The sequence below is a fragment of the Callorhinus ursinus genome, unplaced genomic scaffold (genome assembly GCF_003265705.2).
Source record: "Callorhinus ursinus isolate GAN/ISIS: 27379988/994484 unplaced genomic scaffold, GSC_fseal_2.0 scaffold3, whole genome shotgun sequence".
Taxonomy (NCBI): domain Eukaryota; kingdom Metazoa; phylum Chordata; class Mammalia; order Carnivora; family Otariidae; genus Callorhinus; species Callorhinus ursinus.
In genome coordinates this window covers 24,249,973-24,270,346 of record NW_027397065.1, presented here as the reverse complement: position 1 = coordinate 24,270,346, position 20,374 = coordinate 24,249,973, and the positions used below count along the sequence as shown (strand labels likewise).

The 20,374-nt window shown below is 40.0% G+C and overlaps 1 long non-coding RNA gene across 1 annotated transcript in view; it reads left to right on the top strand.

The window, feature by feature from the left end:
* The first annotated feature begins 3,480 nt into the window (after positions 1 to 3,480).
* The window catches only part of LOC141371780 (uncharacterized), a 38,332-nt gene continuing 21,438 nt past the window's right edge, over positions 3,481 to 20,374 (top strand). The window contains exons 1-2 of the long non-coding RNA XR_012377007.1: positions 3,481 to 7,564; positions 9,415 to 9,554. This is a non-coding gene — a long non-coding RNA (uncharacterized lncRNA). The remainder of the gene's footprint in view (positions 7,565 to 9,414; positions 9,555 to 20,374) is intronic.

Here is a 20,374-nt window from a genome sequence, read left to right as displayed (position 1 = left end):
CCACACTGACTCAGGACTGCGTAGTTCTGTCCTGACTCAAAGCTCTGGGACAGAGGCCCACCTCGCCTCAGTGGCTTCCTCCAGAACAGGCATAGGACTGTTATCAAATCTACCTGTTGAGGAAGATTCCTCATGACTTCCAGAGGGTTCAAAGACCTCACCCATTTCAGAAGGGTAAATTGAGTGCTGATAGATTATGCACATATTAAGTTAGAAAATGAATCATTTTGTTTAGAAGCTTTAGAATGTTTAGAATTGTGATTTCCCCCTTAATAGAATAGATACGTGCTAGAAAATAGCCTTGGAGCTAGAGACAGGGTTGGCCCACCTAGTGGGCCAAATCCTTTTATAATTCTCTAGTGTCAAATCCTTTTATAATTGTCATACGATTTTTATCCAACCACTGCTTCCAGAGTTAGAGCCACTCAGCACTCCCACAAGGGACGGATTTCATTGTTAGAAGTGTGTCACCCACATGTGTTTATAAATAGCACACATGACACTAGACAGAAAGGCCCTGTTTCTTCTGTATGGTCACCTCTTCATACCTTCCCTCAGACTTCACATTTTTCTCAGTTCTCACATGATGTCCAATCCAGACCAACCTGGCATTGGCCCTTTCAATCCCTCTTAAAATACATTGCTCAGCACTAAACACAGTTCTTTGGTGGTCTGACAAGAGCAGGGTCCAGAGGCTTTATTGCCAGCTTCAGAGTGATTCTCATGACTGTTAACGATTGGAATATGTTGATGTTATCCGTTACCATCACCATTAGGGAAGCATATCATACTGTTGTCTCTTGCTGAGCTTTACAGGCATTGCTGGCAAGCCAAATCCATTCCTAAAATTACTTAGACAGTTTCTTGTAACCTAATTGAAGCACTGCATTCATCCTTACTTGATTTTACTTTTAAAGGTCCTTACGAGTTCTGGTTCTTTCTCTTGGCCTTGTGTCCATTTCAGTTTTGATGAAGCATGCCTGTAGTATTTAGTGGCTTTGTTCAAGTTATGATAAATATTGAACAGAACAAGATGAAATGCAGACCCTCGTGAGAATGCCACTAGAGCCTGTGCTCCAGGTGACTTTGATCCATTAATCAGTACTTTAGGGACAGCTGTAGAAGCAACTGCCAATCACTTATGTGCTCATGGTTCTTCATCTTTCCTAAAAGGACACTATAAGAAATTTTGTCATGTTTGACAGACAAGCAGATTGCACTGTCTGTGGACGTAGCCTAATCTGCTAATATATTAAATCAAGAAAGGAAATGAAGTTAGCTGGAAATGCCTTATTCTCAGTGAAACCACACTACCTCCTTTTCCAACTGCTCACATGCCGTCTGTTTATTAATCAGCCCTAGAATTTGGTAAGTGATAAATGTCAAGCTCATTTTTATAATTTTTAGAATCTACTATTTTTCCTCTCAAAAATTGCGGTATCTGATGTAACATGACCTTGACAAGTCACTTAATTTTTCTGCTTGTTTTCTCTATAATGAATCAGAATCACAGGTTCAGTACTACTGTTTGTGCATGGGAAAAGGTTTGAAAAAAATGTTCTTTGTTGATACGCAAAGTCATGGGGAAATATGGTTGCTTTCTCTCATTGTGTGATTTTGGCACTACCTTTGAGGATTGATGAACATTTCGGATGAAAATCATAAAAGCATCTTAATCACCTCTCAAAAGTTGAAAGATTTTGACGGGAACTTTATTAAAATAAATAAAATTTAACCAGTAATTTTACTAAAAGGCTGCATGCCTGGGTATGGCAATTTATTCCATTTTGTATTTTTAGTTTATAATCAATATACAGTTTTTACAGGGAAAATTGGAAGGAGGTCTTTATCTTTTTAGAAAGATACCACCTCTTAGCCATTTACTGCAGTAAGAGAAATTCTGCAAGCCACTATGATTTGATTATAACACAGCATCTCTTACTAAGATTCATTGAAAAAAATGCATTCTTTATTTATACTTTTTATTTATTTGACAGAGCACAAGCGAGGTGCAGGGGCGAGGGGAAAAGGCAGAGGGAGAGGGAGAAGCAGACTCCCAGCTGAGTAGAGAACCCCAGGTGGGGGCTCTATCCCAGGACCCCAGGATCATGACCTGAGCCTAAGGCGGACGCTTAACTAACTGAGCCACCCAGGGTCCAGAAAAAAATTTTTACATTATAAGAATAGTTTGTTTATGAAATGCTAGACATTGTGTTAGGCTTTCTGTTTTAATCTTCGTAATGAATTTGCAGGGTAGGTGGTTTTTTCCCACCCTCACAAATTAAAAAATTGAGTCCTGGTTCTTAAGAGCTCAAGGGTTCTTATTCATGCCACCTTCCTGGATAGGAGCAGCCTATCTGATCATTGTTAATATTTAAATAACTTGTTTGGGATGCAGTCTGCATTTTAAAAATGAGGAAAAGAAACGCGGTTGGGGGGCTGTTCAAAATTCTGAAAAAATATTTTGTTTTTCCTTGCCATATTATTTTGCTAAATTATTACAGAGACATTATTGCCTTAAGTTATGTACTGCTGACCAAAGTTCTAATGGTTCGTAAAGTTTCTTAGTCACCATTAAAATCTGATGAAGGACGCCTGGGTGGCTCAGTCTGTTAATTGCCTTCAACTCAGATCATGATCTCAGGGTCCTGGGATCAAGCCCTGCATCAGGCTTCCTGCTCAGCGGGGAGCCTGCTTCTCCTTCTCCCTTTGCTGCTTGTGCCCTCTCTCTCTCCCCCTCTGTTAAATAAATAAAATCTTTTTTAAAAAAAAAAGAACAATAAAAAAAATCTGATGAGATCTAACTGCCTGATAATTTGGGATCCTTAAATTATTCTGCCGAGAGTGGCCTGAGATGTATATCATGCTCTTGTCTCTTCAGCCAGTAAGTCCTCACTAATGTAGACACCTGTCTGTAAGTGACTCAGCCCCACCTTTTCCAAAAGTCTCTGGATTTCTTCCTTAAGAAGTAGTGGGTGTTTGCCCTCAACAATTGTAATCACGCCAAAGAGTAGAGAACCTTACCCCCAAATTGTTTCCATCAGTAGGAATAGACATTTGACAGAGGACTTCCTTTTGATTTCAATCCTTAAATGCTATCTTAAATTCTTCCCAGGGTTTTAAGCTATGCCCTCATTCCATTTGTCTTCCTGGGGTTTTGTTTTGTTTTGTTTTTGTTTGCTTGCTTGTTTTTTGTTGTTGTTGTTAAAAGAACCCAAGTGCTACAGCTTTACTAAGGGGCTTCACTACATACCATCATACTGACCAACCTTTGGCCTCAACAAGTAATTTTTCCTCTTGACCTGGACTAAGGATCCTTCAGCCGAGGTATTGCAGTACCCTAGGTTTGATGCCGTTACAGAATGTCGGTTTTTATTTTACTTTAAATTCACATTTAAGGCAGATGAGGATAGGGATGGGGGGGTGGCTTACAGAATCAACCTTGTCTGGATAGCAAGCTTTAGTCTAGGATCAGGGGGAATCACAGGTGAGTCCCTTGGCTACAGCCTACATCCAAATAAGTAAGCACCTGAAAGAAGATGTTTAAAGTTTTTTTTTTTTTAATAGAAATTAGTCCGCTTTTGGAAATAGTATATTAGGACATATCAGCCTGGCATCCTCCCTGAATCTTCTGATAAAATGCCTTCCACAAACCCAACAAATGAACTTTGCATATCCCAAGCTGCTATCTGTTTAACAAACGTTTATCACGTGCTGCTCTGGCACAACTATAAACAAGATACTCAAATTCTCTGACCTCCTGAAGTCTCCATTGTAGTGAGGAGACTCTTACATGCCTTCCCACCTCTCCCAAGCAGCTGGATTCACTAAATGGAAAGGGTTTCATCTTGACCTGGGGAAAGGCCTGGCTCACAGAGCTTTAAGAGCTCTTCCATGGTTATCAAAGCTAGAAGCAACCGAAACGGAGAAAGAATAACAAATGCTGAGCTCCCCAAGGTGGCTAAATCCCCTCAAACCGAAAGAATCTAGTATGTTGCTATGTTTGTAGGTTGAAGATCTCTTCAGAGGGATTGGCTCTGTGGCTCCCAGGACATTAGAACTTTGATCAGCAGTACATAACTTAAGGCAATAATGTCTGTCTCTAACAATTTAGCAAAATAATATGGCAAGGAAAAACGTACTTTTTCAGAATTTTGAACAGCAAACGCCCCCCCCTGCTGTTTCTTTTCCTCATTTTTAAAGTTCATGATATCTCACAACCAGAGAAGTTAGAAAGTTGATTTTTCAGAGATGGGGCTGAGCAGAATGGAGGGAAGAAGCAACACTTAATAGTGTCTTACCTTCTTTCCTGTGATACATTTTTATTACCTTTCCCTTCAGATCCTTGTGTTCTATGGCATATACACATAAGCATCCAGTGTGTTTTTACCTGAAATTGGAATGTAAAGCAGGCAGTTCTGAAGCCTTGCTTTCCTACTCACTATGCTGGCCCCGGGGCAAAATATCTTACACGTTGTGGTAACTGTGCGGGTGGACCAGAACTAACATACCGGAAACTGTCTTACTGGGGCTTGACAAGGAGTAAGCACCACTTTCAAATTGTCAAGTTTGCTACATTGTAACTCACAACAACTGCATGCTGTTTAGGTTCTAAAGAACAGAAGAGGTACAGAAAGATGGAGGATAGGGGCGCCTGGGTGGCTCAGTCGGTTAAGCGTCTGCCTTCGGCTCAGGTCATGATCCCGGTGTCCTGGGATCGAGTCCCACATTGGACTCCCTGCTCCATGGGGAGCCTGCTTCTCCCTCTGCCTCTGCCTCTCTCTTTCTCTCTGTTTCTCATGAATAAATAAATTTAAAAAATCTTAAAAAAAAAAAAGATGGAGGATAGTGAGTAAATCTAACATTTGTTCAGTGCATACTATATGCCAGGAACTTTCATAGGTAGTTTTATATGCATCATCTTAGTTAACCTTAACAAAAATTCTTAAAGGTAGACTATTCTAATCTCCAAAAGGCAAAACTCAAAAAGTTCGGTAACTGCCAAGGGCCAGTTACATAGCTAGGAAGGAAGGGAGTCAGGATTTGACTCCAGTGCTCTGTTATATTGCCACCTGCATAGGTAAGTGAGTTAACACTCAAGGTAAGTATAAGTAAGGTAAATTTCAGCTGCAGTACTGATAGTTCTTGCAGACTCACCTGGAAGTTCAGTAGCCCTTTTTTATAACATTGTTTCAGTAGAGATGAAAACACTACATTTGGATCAAAAATGATTCGGAAGGGGGGAATTACCAGTATTACACAGAGAATAAGCCCAGAGAGGCTAAGGAGAGGAGCCTAAACAGATTAAATCGATTTATTCTCCTACCTGCAAAACATGATCTCAGCAGATGCAGACATTTATGTTACTCTCAAATCCACTATGGAGAGGATTCCGCCTCCATTTTTCTCTCATCAGTCCTTGTGGCCCCCACAGTGCCACTGACCACTATCCACATCTCCAAGCAAGATCAATGATGTGGTCACAGGAAGTCTGTTGTATTTCTGCAGACTGGTGAGGCCTAAGTAGAAAGCAAGTTGTAACTGAATCTGGGTAAATTATCGAGTCCCTTCTGTTACTTACGCTAAATCCACTCTACATGGTCTTATTCTACCCTAGTCTGTCCCTGACAGCTAATCCTTTTGGTTAATGAAAACCCATGGCCTCATCATCTCTAGTAACAGATACCACAGGAGGCCAGGAGAGCATTGCCAAAGCAACTTGGCAGAAGGAGTTTGTCTATTTACAGAGTGCTTTGTACTTAGGATCAATGAACAGTCAACGATTAAATCACTGATACATGACCTCCCTTAAGAAGGAGGCAGTGGCTGGCCCATGATCACACAGCCGGAAAGTGTTAGAGCTAGGACTTGAATTCAGGTCTTCTGACCACTAACAGTTGTCCTACTTGGCCAAAAAGCTATGCTCCTGCTTTCTTGCCCAGTGTAATCCTTTGGAAAGTCAGAGCAGCGGCTAAGGTTAGATCAGAAATAGGTTGCATTTGCCTGCTTTGTGCACAGGTCCTCAGCTGCAGGCAGACCAAGGGGGAAGATAGTGACAAATAAGCAGATCAAGACGTTTACTTGTGAGTTCCTTTTTTTCTGCTTCCATTTTCAGGTCAATTTTAAGTTAGGAAAGTCTTGACATGGGGAGGGAGAGTGTGTGCGCAGAGCAGGAGAGCTGGAGAACTATAATGAGACAGAAAATAAATGCAAATGTCAGTGGTTCTCCACCTTCCAGCAACAGAATTTCTCCACAGGTATTTGCCACATTTTCAGGGCACAAATGTTAACCTTCTAAGGGATTTTTAAGAAGATATGTCATTTAAAAAAAATTTTAATATTTTTTAAAAATGAGCGATTAGAATACATAACAAACCCCTATGTAACCATCACAAACTTACGGCTTTAAAAATTTAAGAATTATTAATATTTTACCATATTAGCAAAAAATGCACATATGTATATTTACATACATATAATTGTTCCTTTTACTCAAAAAAGTGCAGCATCCTCTAGGAAAGTTGATTTCAACCTCCACACCCTGACTCGTTCTCAGAGGCCCTCCTAAAACCCTATGGGTCTCCCACAGTCAAAGGTGATAAGTAGGCTTTGCCCAGCTCCTCACCCCTGATCAGTTGGCTCCAGGGGGTATTGTTGAATATGGCTCAGAAAAAGAGTGCCAGGAGTGGGAATGTATAGCCACCTGAGCTGCAGGAAGTGCCGGGTAGAGGCCTGAGAGCTGTCCCTGCTCACAGCTCTATGTCTCTACTCCCCACCACCTCTCTGTTCACAGCGGGATGTGCCACAGTCCTTCACCCTGGAAGCAAGAGAAGCTTCCTTCCCTGCATACTTTAAGGGACTGCACTGTTGTGATGCTCTGCTCCCAAATCACTGAGAAAGTTGAGTCGCACTGTATTCGGGAAGACATCCATAATTCATGTCTTAAAAAAATTAGCTTGTCCTTCTCTGGTTGGACTCTCTCTGCAGAAAATTCTACCATCTAACCTCTGGCCTGGTTGCTGGCCACCGCAGTTCACCCCTGCAAAGTCAGCAGAAGACCTCATGAAAACAGCGTTTCTTCAGCTCTGGGCTTGAAGGTTAAGTGCATTTCATCTATTCTAGACTGGAGTCTAGCCTGCCTTGGCATTCCTGACAGCTTGCTCTGCAGCAGGCCCTCTATTAAAATGAAAGTACAGGGTGAAATTTGGGGCTTTATAAGTATGACAATACTGATTAATAATCCCTAGGAGCCCGGTGATTGCTTCATGGTCCTGAAGTAGGAAACCTGCTGGGAGAAAAAAAAAAAAAATCACAATGAAGGGAACATTTTGTCTTGTAAATTGAGTAACAGCATTCCCTAGTGACCTGTTAATGTCAAAGATGATGTCTACAAAAGTGAGGATAAGCTTCTTTGCACCTGGGGAGAATATTTTTTCTTTTCACATTTAAGGTTGTTCTGGGTGGACTTTCTTGAAAAGAGGGAAGCTGAGGCAATATTGACTCGCTCCAAGTTATAAGTGAAGAAGAAAACCCTCAATCCTGCCCATTACTCCAGAGGTGACAGGTACTAGTCCTTTCTTACTCTCCTGTGTCCCTTCTTTCCTCCCTCAGCCAGGTTGCCAGAGTGTAAATCCCAAGTCTGACCACGTACTAGCTGTGAGCTCATGGGCCGCTTCCTTCACCTCCATGAGTCTGTTGCCTGCATCTATAAAACAGGGACAGGTGGTATTTCTCTTGCAGGACTCAGTGAGTTCAGACCTGCCAAGTACTTAGAATCCCCGCAGGTATGCAGTACGGGTGAGGTGGGAACACTTAGTCTGCACCCCCCACATTTCCTTCCATGTGGAGGGAACTGTACTGCTGAGACATGCCTGGGCTCTCTCCCCCCCTCACTTGCTTAATCTGGTTAGGATTATGGTGAGTCGAGCTAAAGGTTCTTTCCTCCCTTGGAAGTGAACGCTTGCCTCTGCTCTTCCAAGGGCGGCGCTCGCTCCTTTGAGACTGGTAATGCTGTAAGGACTGCTCGGTCAGGCTAACTCCGGGCTTCACCACTGAGAAGAGCCACACAGCCCTCACACCTCCCACCCCACACCACGAGCAGGGACCCCGCGCTTCGGAGTCCCTTTCTCGAAACGTTCCAAGTCCCCCTCCAGGGCCTGGAACTGGCCTGACAGGCAGTGACATCTGGGCAGGGGTGAGTGTGGGCCCCACCCCTGTGTCTGTCTCTGGGTGCCCTCTCCCCCACCCCCCTCTCCCCTGCATGTGAGCTCAAAGAGATGTTCCCAGGGCTGCCGGGACTCACACGCATGGGGTCATTCTGGGCCCCGTAGCCAGGCTCTGGTTCCAGGAAGGCGTCCTCACCAGCAACTACCTTGCTGACTGGCAGGATGTTTCTTTTTGCAAGAATGGGCAAGATTAGGCCCCCAGAATCAAGCTGATTTGGAGTACCCCTCACTCACATCAGAAGCAAAGCAAGTTCAGGTCTTGGCTTGAGCTGCATGTGTGGGCCTCCGTCACCAATGTGCCACCTGGTCTACATGACTCAAGGTGGGGGGCGCAGGTGTCCTTTGCCCTGTTCCACGCCCACTGCTAGCAGGGTGCCAACCCCCATCAAGTGGACTCAGGTGACTATGCCCATCCCCTCCGAGGACACTTGAGACCATTCCTCCATAACACCAGCTGGCCCTTTCCATTCATGCCCTCTCCTAACTCCCAACTGGGGCGATGTCATGCTCTCACAAGTTGGTTTTTTTTTTTTTTATTAACAATGTATTATTTGTTTCAGGGGTACAGGTCTGTGACTCAGCAGTCTTACACAATTCACATTGCTCACCATAGCACATACCCTCCCCAATGTCCATCACCCAGCCACCCCATCCCTCCAACCCCCCTTCTCACAAGTTGGTTTTAAACCATGCTGGATGAGGGATTGGCATTTCTTGTGCAAAGGGAACTGCTCATCACCCCTCCTCCCTGCTCATGGTGTGTGGAAGGCAGAGGTGCCATCCCCATGGAAAGAGAGGACATTCTAGAAATGCAGAGACTATAGCCTAAGGAATTCAAGAGAGGATGTAGTTGGAAGACATGCCGCTATGTTTATGCTGTAAGAGTCAGAACCCTACATTTAGTGTATTTGGAAAATGAAGTTATTCATATTTTCCTGCATATTCTCAATGAGACTTACTTGTGGTCATCAATGAAGCACAGTAATGACCTTTGATATAGTCAGTCATTGGATGCTGCTATTCTCAGGTGACACTTTGGGTGATGTAGTGTCCGAAGTAATGATGTAACCAGCATTAAGTAAATGGAATTAGGGAGCTGCAGAGGCAAGAAGACCTGTATTGTTTCAATACAAACAGGTTCTGAAAGGCCATGACATCATGAGTAATAATGCTATTATCATTTCCTCAGTGTGGGAGATATGAAATTAGCTAGGAACATCGCAAATGACAATAAAGAACATGAACGAATGGCTCCTGGACCTGGAAAGGAAGAAGTGATACCTGAAAAGTATGAAAAACCTTCACGTGCACTGACAAGACCACAAACAAGTATGTATGTCTTATCTACTCATTATTTGTTCTAAGTCTTGATTGATAAATCCCAATACCTCACTTGGACCCATGAGTTTTATAATATTTTTTATTCAAATTGTTTGTATAAATAAAAGCCCAACAAAAATACTTTCCAGGGTTTTGCCCATCTTAGGGGTGGGCCTGGAGAGAAGTATTTGCCCATAGAAACAAGCCATTTCCTGCACCCTAGCCTGTATCTATAACAAGGTGCTACTTTGGCCACTCCCAGCCACTCTTTTGTCTTATTTCTCAGTTTGTTTAGAATTTGATCAGGGAAAAGGAGTGCTATTTCTTCAAATCCTCTCAAAGTCCCCAATTATAAACATTCAATAAAAGTTGCCTATTATTTTTTAAGCATTTGGGTTGCATTTTTTTAATTGAGGTATAATTGACATATAACATGACTTTCAGGTGTATGGCATCATGGTTCAAACAACATATATTTGCATATATTATGAAATGATCACCACAGTAAGCCTAGTTATTAATGTTTGTGTCCTACACAGTTACAAATTTATTTTTACTTGGAATGAGCCTCTAAAGATCTATTAGGAACTTTCAAATATGCAGCACAGTATTATTCACACTAGGTACCATGCTGTACGTTAGATCTCCAGTACTTATTTATTTTATAACTATGAGTTTGTACTCTTTAACCTCATGTGCCCATTTTACATATACCTCCCGAATCCCCCCACCCCTGCCAACCACCAGTCATTTCTCTGTATCTCTGAGCTGGAGGTTCTTGGGTTTTGGTTTTTGAGCTGTTTTAGATTTCACATGTAAGTGAGATCATACAGTTTATGTCCTTCTCTGTCTGACTTATTTCACTTGACATAATGCCCTCAAGGGTCCCTCCATGTTGTTGCAAATAGCAAGATTTCCTTCTTCTTTATGGCTGAATAGTATCCCAGTTTGTGTGTGTGTCTTTATACATCTTCTTTATCCATTCATCCATCGATGGACACTTAGGTTGCCTCCATATCTTGGCTATTGTAAATAATGCTGCAGTAAACATGGGGGTGCATATATCATTTAGAATTAGTTTTTTCATATTCTCTAGATAAATACCCAGAAGTGGAATTGCTGGGTCATATGATAGTTCTGTTTTTAAACTTTTGAGAAAACTCCATACTGTTTTCCATAGTGGCTGCACCAGTTTACATTTCCACCACCAGTAAGGGTTTCCTTTTCTCTGAATCCTTGCCAGCACTTACTATTTCTTACCTTTTCGATGATAGCATTTTTTTTTTGTCTGTGATTTTTTTGTGTGTTTTTTTCTTTTTTTTTTTAATTTAAATTCAAGTTAGTTAACATATAGTATATTATTAGTTTCAGGGGTAGAATTTAGTGATTCATCAGTTGCATATAACAACCAGTGCTCATTATATCAAGTGCCCTCCTTAATGCCCATCACCCCATTACCCCATCCCCCCAGTTACCTCCCCTCCAGCAACCCTCAGTTTATTCCCTGTAGTCAACAGTCTCTTACGGTTTGCCTCTCTCTCTGTTTTTATCTTATTTTTCCTTCCCTTGCCCTATGTTAATCAGTTTGTTTCTTAAATTCCATGAGTGAAATCACATGGTGTTTCTCTGACTGACTTATTTCACGCAGCATAATACACTCTAGTTCCATCCATGTCATTGCTAATGGCAAGATTTCATTCTTTTTGATAGCTGAGTAATATTCCATTATATATATATATATATATATATATATATATCACATCTTCTTTAATCGTTCATCTGTCCATGGACATCTGGGCTCTCTCTATATTTTGGCAGTTGTGGACATTGCTTCTATAAACATTGGGGTCGCATGTGCCCCTTTGAATCACTATTTTTGTGTCCTTTGGATAAATACCTAGTAGTGTAATTGCTGGGTTGTAGGGTAGTTCTATTTTTAACTTTCTGAGGAACCTCCATACTGTTTTCCAGAGTGGCTGCACCAGTTTGCATTCTCACTAACAGTGTAAGAGAGTTCGCCTTTCTCTGCATCCTCACCAACATCTGTTGTTTCCTGAGTTGTTAATTTTAGCCATTCTAGAGGCACCTGGGTGGCTCAGTTGGTTAAGCATCTGCCTTAGCTCAGGTCATGATCCCGGGGTCCTGGGATTGAGCCCCGTTTCCCTCTCCCTCTGCTGCTCCCCCTGCTTGTGCTTGCTTGCTTGCTCTCTCTCTCTCTCTCTCTCTCTCTCTCTCTGTCAAATAAATAAATAAAATCTTTAAAAAATTTTTTTAGCCATTCTGACCGGTGTGAGGTGGTATCTTATTGCGGTTTTGATTTGTATTTCCCTGATGCTGAGCATTTTTTCATGTCTGTTAGCCATTTGTATGTCTTCTTTGGAGAAATGGCTGTTCATGTCTTCTGCCCATTTCTTGACTGGATTATTTGTTTTTTGGGTGTTGATTTTGAGAAGTTCTGTATAAATTTTGGATACCAGCCCTTTATCTGTAGTATCATTTGCAAATATCCTCTCCCATTCCATAGGTTGACTATTAGTTTTGTTGATTGTTTCCTTCACTGTGCAGAAACTTTTTATCTTTTATCTTTATCTTGATGAGGTCAATAGTTCGTTTTTGCTTTTGTTTCCCTTGCCTTTGGAGATGTGTCTAGCAAGAAGTTGCTGCAGCTGAGGTCAAAGAGGTTGCTGCCTACATTCCCCTAGGATTTTGATGGATTCCTGTCTTACATCTAGGTCTTAAATCCATTTTGAATTTGTTTTGGTGTATGGTGTAAGGAAGTGGCCCAGTTTCATTCTTCTGCATGTTACCATCCAGTGTTCTCAATATCATTTGTTGAAGAGACTGTCTTTTTTCTGTGGGATATTCTTTCCTGCTTTGTTGAAAATTAGTTGGCCATAGTGTTAAGGGTCCCTCTATTCCATTCCATTCCATTGATCTATGTGTCTGTTTTTGTGCCAGTACCGTATAGTCTTGTTGATTACAGCTTTGTAATACAGCTTGAGGTCCAGAATTGTGATACCTCCAGCTTCGGTTTTCTTTTTCAACATTACTGTGGCTATTCGGGGTCTTTTCTGGTTCCATACATGTTCCAGAATTGTTTGTTCCAGCTCTGTGAAAAATGCTGGTGTTACTGCATTTCTAACAGGAGGCGTGAGGTGATATCTCATGATTTTAATTTGCATTCCCCGATGATTGGTGATGTTGAGCATCTTTTCATATACTTTTTGGCAACTTGTATATCTTTTTAGGAAAAATGTCTATTCAGGTCCATTCCCCTTTTTAAAACCAGATTATTTGTTTGTTTGTTTTCTGAGTTGTATCAGTTCTTTATATACTTTGCATATTAACTCCTTATCAGAAATATGATTTGAAAATTTTTCTCCCTTTCAGTAGTTTGCCTTTTCTGTTTGTTGATGGTTTCCTTTGCTATGTAGAAGATTTTTAATTTGATGTAATCCCACTTGTTTATTTTTGCTTTTGTTGTCTTTGTGTTTAGAGTCAGATCCAAAAATTCATCTCCAAGACAAGTCAAGGAGCTTGCCATCTATGTTTTCTTCTAGGAGTTTTGTGGTTTCAGGTCTTATGTTCAAATCTTTGATCCATTTTGAGTTAATTTTTCTGTATGGTATAAGATGGGGGGGATCCCCTTTATTCTTTTGCATGTGATTGTGCAGTTTTCCCAGCACCATTTATTGAAGAGACTGTCCCTTCCCTATTGTATATTGTTGGCTCCTCTGTTGTAAATTGATTGACCATATATGCATAGGTATTTCTGGGCTCTCCTGTTTCATTGATCTATGTATCTATTTTTATGACAATACATAAAATATCATTTCAATTACTATAGATTTTTAGTACAATTTGACATCAGGGAGCACAATACCTCCAACTTTGTTCTTTTTTTAAAGATTTATTTATTTATTTTAGAAAGAGAGAGAATGGGAGCAGGGGGAGGGACATAGGGAGATAGAAAGGAGAGAGAATCTCAACCATTCTTGCGGCTGGGCACAGAGCCCTATGCGGGGCTCAATCCCATGACCATTAGATCATGACCTGAGCCAAAATCACGAGTTGGACCCTTACCCTACTGAGCCACCCAGGCACCCCCCCAACTTTGTTCTTTCTCAAGATTGCCTTGGCTATTCATGGTCTTTTGTGGTTCTATACAAATTTTAGAATTATTCTATTTCTATCAAAAAATGCCATTAGAATTTTGATTAGAGATTGCATTGAATCTATAGATTGCTTTCAGTGATATGGGTATTTTAACCAATATTAATTCTTCCAATCCATGAACACAGAATATCTGTCCATTTATTTGTGTCTTCTTCAGTTACTTTCATCATTGTCTTATAGTTTTTGGCATATGTGTCTTTCACCTTCCCCACATGTCTTTCACCTTCTTGATTAAATTTATTCCTAGGTATTTTATTCTTTTTGATGCAACTGTAAATGAGATTGTTTTTTAAATTTCTCTGATAGTTTGTTATTAAAAATGCAACAGATTTTTGTATACTGATTTTGTATCCTACAACTTTTACTGAATCCTTTGATTAACTCTTAACAGTTTTTTGGTGGAGTCTTTAGGGTTTTTCTATTTATAATATTATGTCATCTGCAAATAGTTACAGTTTTACTTCTTCCTTCCCAATTGTGATGCTTATTTCTTTGTCTTGACTAATTTACCTGGCTAGGACTTTCAATATTATGTTGAATAAAAGTGGCAACTGTCTTACTGTCTTATTTCTGATCTTAGAGGAAAAGCTGAAAGAATATGATGTTAGCTATAGGCTTGTCATATATGTCCTTTATTATGCTGAGGTACATTCCCTCTGCATTTACTTTGTTGAGACTTTCAATCATAAATGGATGCTGAATTTAGTCAAATGCTTTTTCTGCAACTATTGAGTTGATCATATGATTCTTCTTTGTTTTGTTAATGTGGTGTATCACATTAATTGATTTGTGGATGTTGTACCATTCTTACACCCCTGGAATAAATCCCACCTGATCATGGTGTATGATCTTTTTTAATGTATTGTTGAATTTGGTTTCCTAATATTTTGTTGAGGATTTTTGTGTCTGTCTTCATCAGGAATATGGGCCTGTAACTTTTTCTCTCCCCCTTTTTTTGGGGGGGATATCTTTTTCTTATTTTGGTATCAGGGTAATGCTGGCCTCATAACATGAGTTTGGAAGTGTTCCCTCCTCTTCTACTTTTGGAAGAGTTTGAAAAGGACTAGTATTAATTCCAATTAGAATTTTGATCAAATTCACCAGTGAAGACATAGGGTCCTGGACTTTCATTTGTTTGGGAGGTTTTTGATCACTGATTCAATCTCCTTACTAGTAATCAGTTTATTCAAATTTTCTGGAGGTTTTTTATGATTCAGTCTTGGAAGGTTGTATGTTTCTAAGAACTTATCCATTTCTTCTAGGCTGTCGAATTTATTGGTATATAATTGTTCTAGTCGTCTCTTACGGTCCTGTGGATTTCTGTGGTATCAGTTGTATTGGCTCCTCTTTCATATCTGATTTTATTTATTTGAGCCCTCTCTCTTTTTCTTGGTGAGTGTACCTAAAAGGTTTGTTGTTTTACTTATCTTTTCAAAGAACCAGCTCCTAGTGTCATTGATCTTTTCTATTGTCTTTTTAGTCTTCATTTCAATTATTTCTGCTCTGTTCTTTTCTTTCTTTCTACTTATATTGGACTTTGTTTGTTCTTTTTCTAGTCCCTTATGTGTAAATTTAGATTGCTTGAGCTTTTTCTTGTTTCCTGAGGTAGGATTTATCACCATGAACTTCCACTGCTTTTGCTGCATCACATAAATTTTGGTATGTTGTATTTTCATTTTCATCTGTCTTTAGGTATATTTTGATTTCTTCATTGACCCAGTAGCATGTTGTTTAATTGCCACATATTTGTGAAATTTCCAGTTTTCTTCTTGTTATTGATTTCTAGTTTCATACCATTGTGGGTTGGAGAAGATGCTTGATATGATTTCAATCCTCTTAAATTTATCAAGACTTATTTTATGGTGTATATAATTTATCCTGGAGAATGTTCCTTGTGTACTTGAGAAGAATGTATATTCTGCTTATTTTGGATGGAATGTTTTGTATATATCTGTTAAGTCTAATATGTTGTTTAAGACCAATATTTCCTTACTGATTATTTTTCTGGATGATCTGTCCATTGATACAAATGGGGTGTTAAAATTTCCTACTTTTATTGAACTGCTGCCTATTTCTTCCTTTAGGTCTGTTAACATTTACTTTATATATTTAGGTGTTCCTGTGTTGGCTGCATAAGTATTTACAAATGTTATATCCTTCTGTTGTTGACCACTTTATTATTATGTAATGCCCTTCTTTTTCTCTGAATACAGCCTTTGTTTTAAAGTCTATGTTATCTGATGTAAGCATAGCCACTCTAGTTTTCTTTTGTTTTCCAGTTGCATGGAGTATCTTTCTCAGTCCTTTCACTTTTAGTCTGTGTGTGTGTCCTTGCTTCTGAAGTGAGTGTCTAATAGGCAGCACATAGGTGGGTCTTGTGTTTTTATCCACTCAGCCACTCTGTGTCTTTTGATTGTAGAATTTAATCCATTTACATTTAAAGTAATTATTGATAGGTATGTAATTATTGCCAGTTTATTAATTGCTTTCTGGCTTTTTGTAGTTCCACTTTTTCCTTTCTTCTTCTCTTGCTGTCTTCCTTTATGGTTTGATGACTTTCATTAGTGGTGTGCTCAGATTTCTTTCTCATCTTTTGTGTATCTACTATAGATTTTTGCTTTGTAGTTACCATGAGGGTTACATATAACAACCTATACTTATAACAGTCTATTTTCAGTTGATAATATCTTAAGTTTGAATGCGTTCTAAAGCTCTCCATTTTTACTCTCCCCACAACATTTTATGTTTTTGATGTCACAGTTTATTTTTATCTTGTGTATCTCTTAGCTAATTATTATAGTTATAATTGTTTTTACTACTTTTCTTTTTAAACCTTCATACTAGCTTTATGTTATTAATCCACTACCTTTACTATATATTTACCCTTATCAGTGAGATTTATATTTTCATTGTTTTCTTGTTACTAATAAGCACCTTTTCTTTTTCAGTTCAGAGAAGTCTTTTTAATATTTCTTATAAGGCCAGTTTAGTGATGAACACTTTAGCTTTTGTTTGTCTGGAAAACCATCTCTCCTTCAATTCTGAATGGTAACTTTGCCAAGTAGAGTATTCTTGGTTGCAAGTGTTGTTTTCAGCACTCTGAGTATATTGTGCTACTCTCTTCTTGTCTGTAAAGTTTCTGCTAAAAATTGGCTGATGGTCTTATGGGGGTTCCCTTGTATGTAACAAGTTGCTTTTCTCCTTCTCCTTTTAAGATTCTCTTCTCATCTTTAACTCTTTTTTTTTAAATTTTATTTATTTATTTGACAGAGAGAGAGATAGCAAGAGCAGGAACACAAGCAGGGGGAGTGGGAGAGGGAGAAGCAGGCTTCCCACTGAGCAGGGAGCCTGATGCGGGGCTTGATCCCAGGACCCTGGGATCATGACCTGAGCCAAAGGCAGATGCTTAACAGCTGAGCCACCCAGGTGCCCCTCATCTTTAACTCTTGACATTTTAATTAAATGTGTCTTGGTGTGGGTCTCTTTGGATTCATCTTACTTGGAACTCTGTGGGCCTCATGGATCTGAATGTCTGTTTCCTCCCCCCAGGTTAGGGAAGTTTTCAGCCATTATTTCTTGAAATAAGTTTTTTGTCCCTTCCTGTCTTTCTTTTCCTTTTGGGACTCCTATAATATGATGTTGTCCCATAAGTCTCTTGAGCCATCTTCACTTTTTTAAATTCTTTTTTCTTCTTGTTGTTCTGATTGGCTGAATTCCACTTCCCTGTCTTTGAATTGAGTGATCCTTTCTTCTGCTTTATCTAGTCTTTTATTGAACATTTTTAGTCTGTTTTCAGCTCAGTTTTTCTTCAGCTTTATGACTTCTATTTGGTATTTTCATATATTTCAGTCTCTTTGCTGAAATTCTCACTGTGTTGGATGGGACTGTTTTTGATACTAATATTCAAACAAGTTCAAAGAAGAAGAAAAATGCCAAGCCCTTAAGTTTTAAGGTTGGAATAGGCAAAGTTATCAGAGGATGGGATGAAGCACTCCTAACTATGAATAAAGGAGAAAAGGCTTAACTAGAGATTGAACCAGAATGGGCTTATGGAAAGAAAGGACAGCCTGATGCCAAAATTCCAGCAAATGCAAAACTCATTTTTGAAGTGGAATTAGTAGATACTGACTGAAATAGCAATGCTTCAGATATAAAGACATCAGCAACAATAAATCATGGCCTTGAGGAAACTTATGTAACTAATTAGAGCTGGTTACTATTGTAAGGGAAGAGTCAGCTGGAAAATTCAAGAATGCAGATATTGTTTACCCAATCCCCAACTTTTAATATATGTAAACCATTATAATTCCCTAAAGTTTGAAATATTTGACTACAGCTGTGTAAAATATTGGTTAAGGAGAAATGACTTTCCTTTTACCTCATTTTTTAAACCAAAGGGCTCAATAAAAATGTATTCAGTGTCAAGAAAGAAAGAAAGGAAGAAAGAAAGAAAGAAAGAAAGAGAGAGAGAGAGAGAGAGAGAGGGAGGGAGGGAGGGAGGGAGGGAGGGAGGAAGGAAGGGAGGAAGGAAGGAAGGAAGGAAGGAAGGAAGGAAGGAAGGAAGGAAGAAAGAAAGAAAAAGAAAGAAATTCTGTGTTTATCCATGGTTCTCCCAGGTTCAGTCAGTGTCTTTAGACCATTACGTTAAACTCTTTATCAGGTAGATAATTCTCTCCATTTTATTAAAATTTTTTCCCTGAGGTTTTATCTTGTTCTTTGTTTCCTCTTTTTGCTTGACTCCCTGTGTTTGTTTTTCTGTATTAAATGGAACAGCCACCTCTCCTAGTCTTCAAGGAGTGGCCTTCTGTAAGAGATAAACCTTATCATCTACCTTGTCCTAGCTCTTGGTTGTCTCTCAAGCTTTCGTGATTGTCCAAGCAGCCTGTTTGGTTTTCAGTAGCACCCAGTAGTTGAGGGTCTGCTAAGATCTGTCAGTGTCCCAAAGAGGGAGATCTGAGTGAGCACCTAGATTCAGGCTGATTGGAAGTCAGATCCTCAGGCAGCAGCTTTTAGAGTATGCAAATATATACATTCCTGTGGGAGTGCAAGTGTTGGCCCTGGAGGCCACCAGACCAGGTAATCTGGAGGTATCCCCTGGGCAACATTCACAAAAATCAGAGCTGCAGACAAGCATATAATCTCCTTTCTTAGATTCACTGTCGAGGTATAGTATGGCAGAGGGAGAGCACAGAGATGGTGTGTCACCTGGCCTGTGTTCCCTGAGAACCCCTCCTTAGGCCTCTAGATGTGCTCTAAACCTGAAGTCTGTCCCCCCAGTCTCCAGAATAAGCAAATAGGCCTCTTTCTTTGAACACCTGGCGTTGTGTTTCAGTCTGCTATCTGTGCAGTGCCCTGGGGGTGGTAATCTGCCAAAAACTATCTTTCCAATTGTTACAGTCCCAGGGGACCTAGGAATACAAGCTCCCCTGACCTCCAGAATTGTATAATCAAGGGGTGTCCCTGGGCTGCAGCTGCAAAATGATGCCTGCCATCTCCTTCATCCCTGGAGAGTATCCCAACAGACCCTACCTCTCTGGATGATGCTTTAGGATTAGCAAATGAATCCCTGTTGCATAAAGTCTGGGCACTTTTCAAATAGCTGCTTCTGCACTGGGCCTTGGAGTGAGTGAGTCCACACATGAGCCCTTCAAGAGGCATCACTCAGTTCACCACAGCCCCTTGGGTCTTGGTTAAGTGAGCCCCATTGGTTTTCATGTTTTGGGGGCTCATCTGTCAGGTGCAGCTCTTAAAATCTGGAGTGTCTGATGTGGGGTGTGAACAGTTCATTCCTCAGGTTGAAGCTCTGGGATTGTAAGTTCCCTCCTGATTGTGGGTTGCTGTGCTGGGGGTGTGGCTTATGGTGAGATTGTGTCTCAGCCTCTCCTGCTCACTTTAATGTGGCCTTCTTCTTGTTTGCCCATGCAGAGGAGCTGTTCAGCTAGTTTTCAGGTCTTTTTCAGAGGAAATTGTTCCAAATGTAGTTGTAGATTCAGTGTGTCCATAGTGGGGTTGAGTTCAGGATCTTTCTACAGAACAGAGCCAGAAAAATAAGTGATCAGCAAGTGATGAAGATAGGTCACAAAGACTCAGAAGCAAGTGAGATGGGCCAAATTGGGACAATTTGTACATCAGAAGAAATAATGATTATGAAAAACTATAGCCCATGAAACAAAATAGGAAACTATGAATCCATTCAGATATAAATAAATAAATGGAAGTTTGATTTACAAAAAATATTTCAAAGTACTTCTCCACTGAACACTTATTAATTGCGCAGGGGTAAAATGTAACTTTCTAGTGAAAACATCTGTCAGAAGTCACCTTTTCAAGTTGTCAAAGAGAACAAATATCAACAATGAGACACATTGAAATGTGCCACCTGATACAAGGCCTTTAGAAGAACTTCTGTGATATTCCTGCAAAAGATGCATAATCTAAATCCAACTGTGAGGAAATATCACAAAAACCCAAGTCGAGGAAAATTCCAAAGGTGACTGGCCTATAATCTTCAAAAGATTTGAGGTCAGGAAAGTCAGAGGAAAACTGAGAACTATTCTACACTAATGGGGATTTCACAGACATGACAGATGCAGCTGTCATGATTCAGAACTGGTCCTTTTTGATTAAACTGGAGTGAGGTCTGAGGCTTAGAT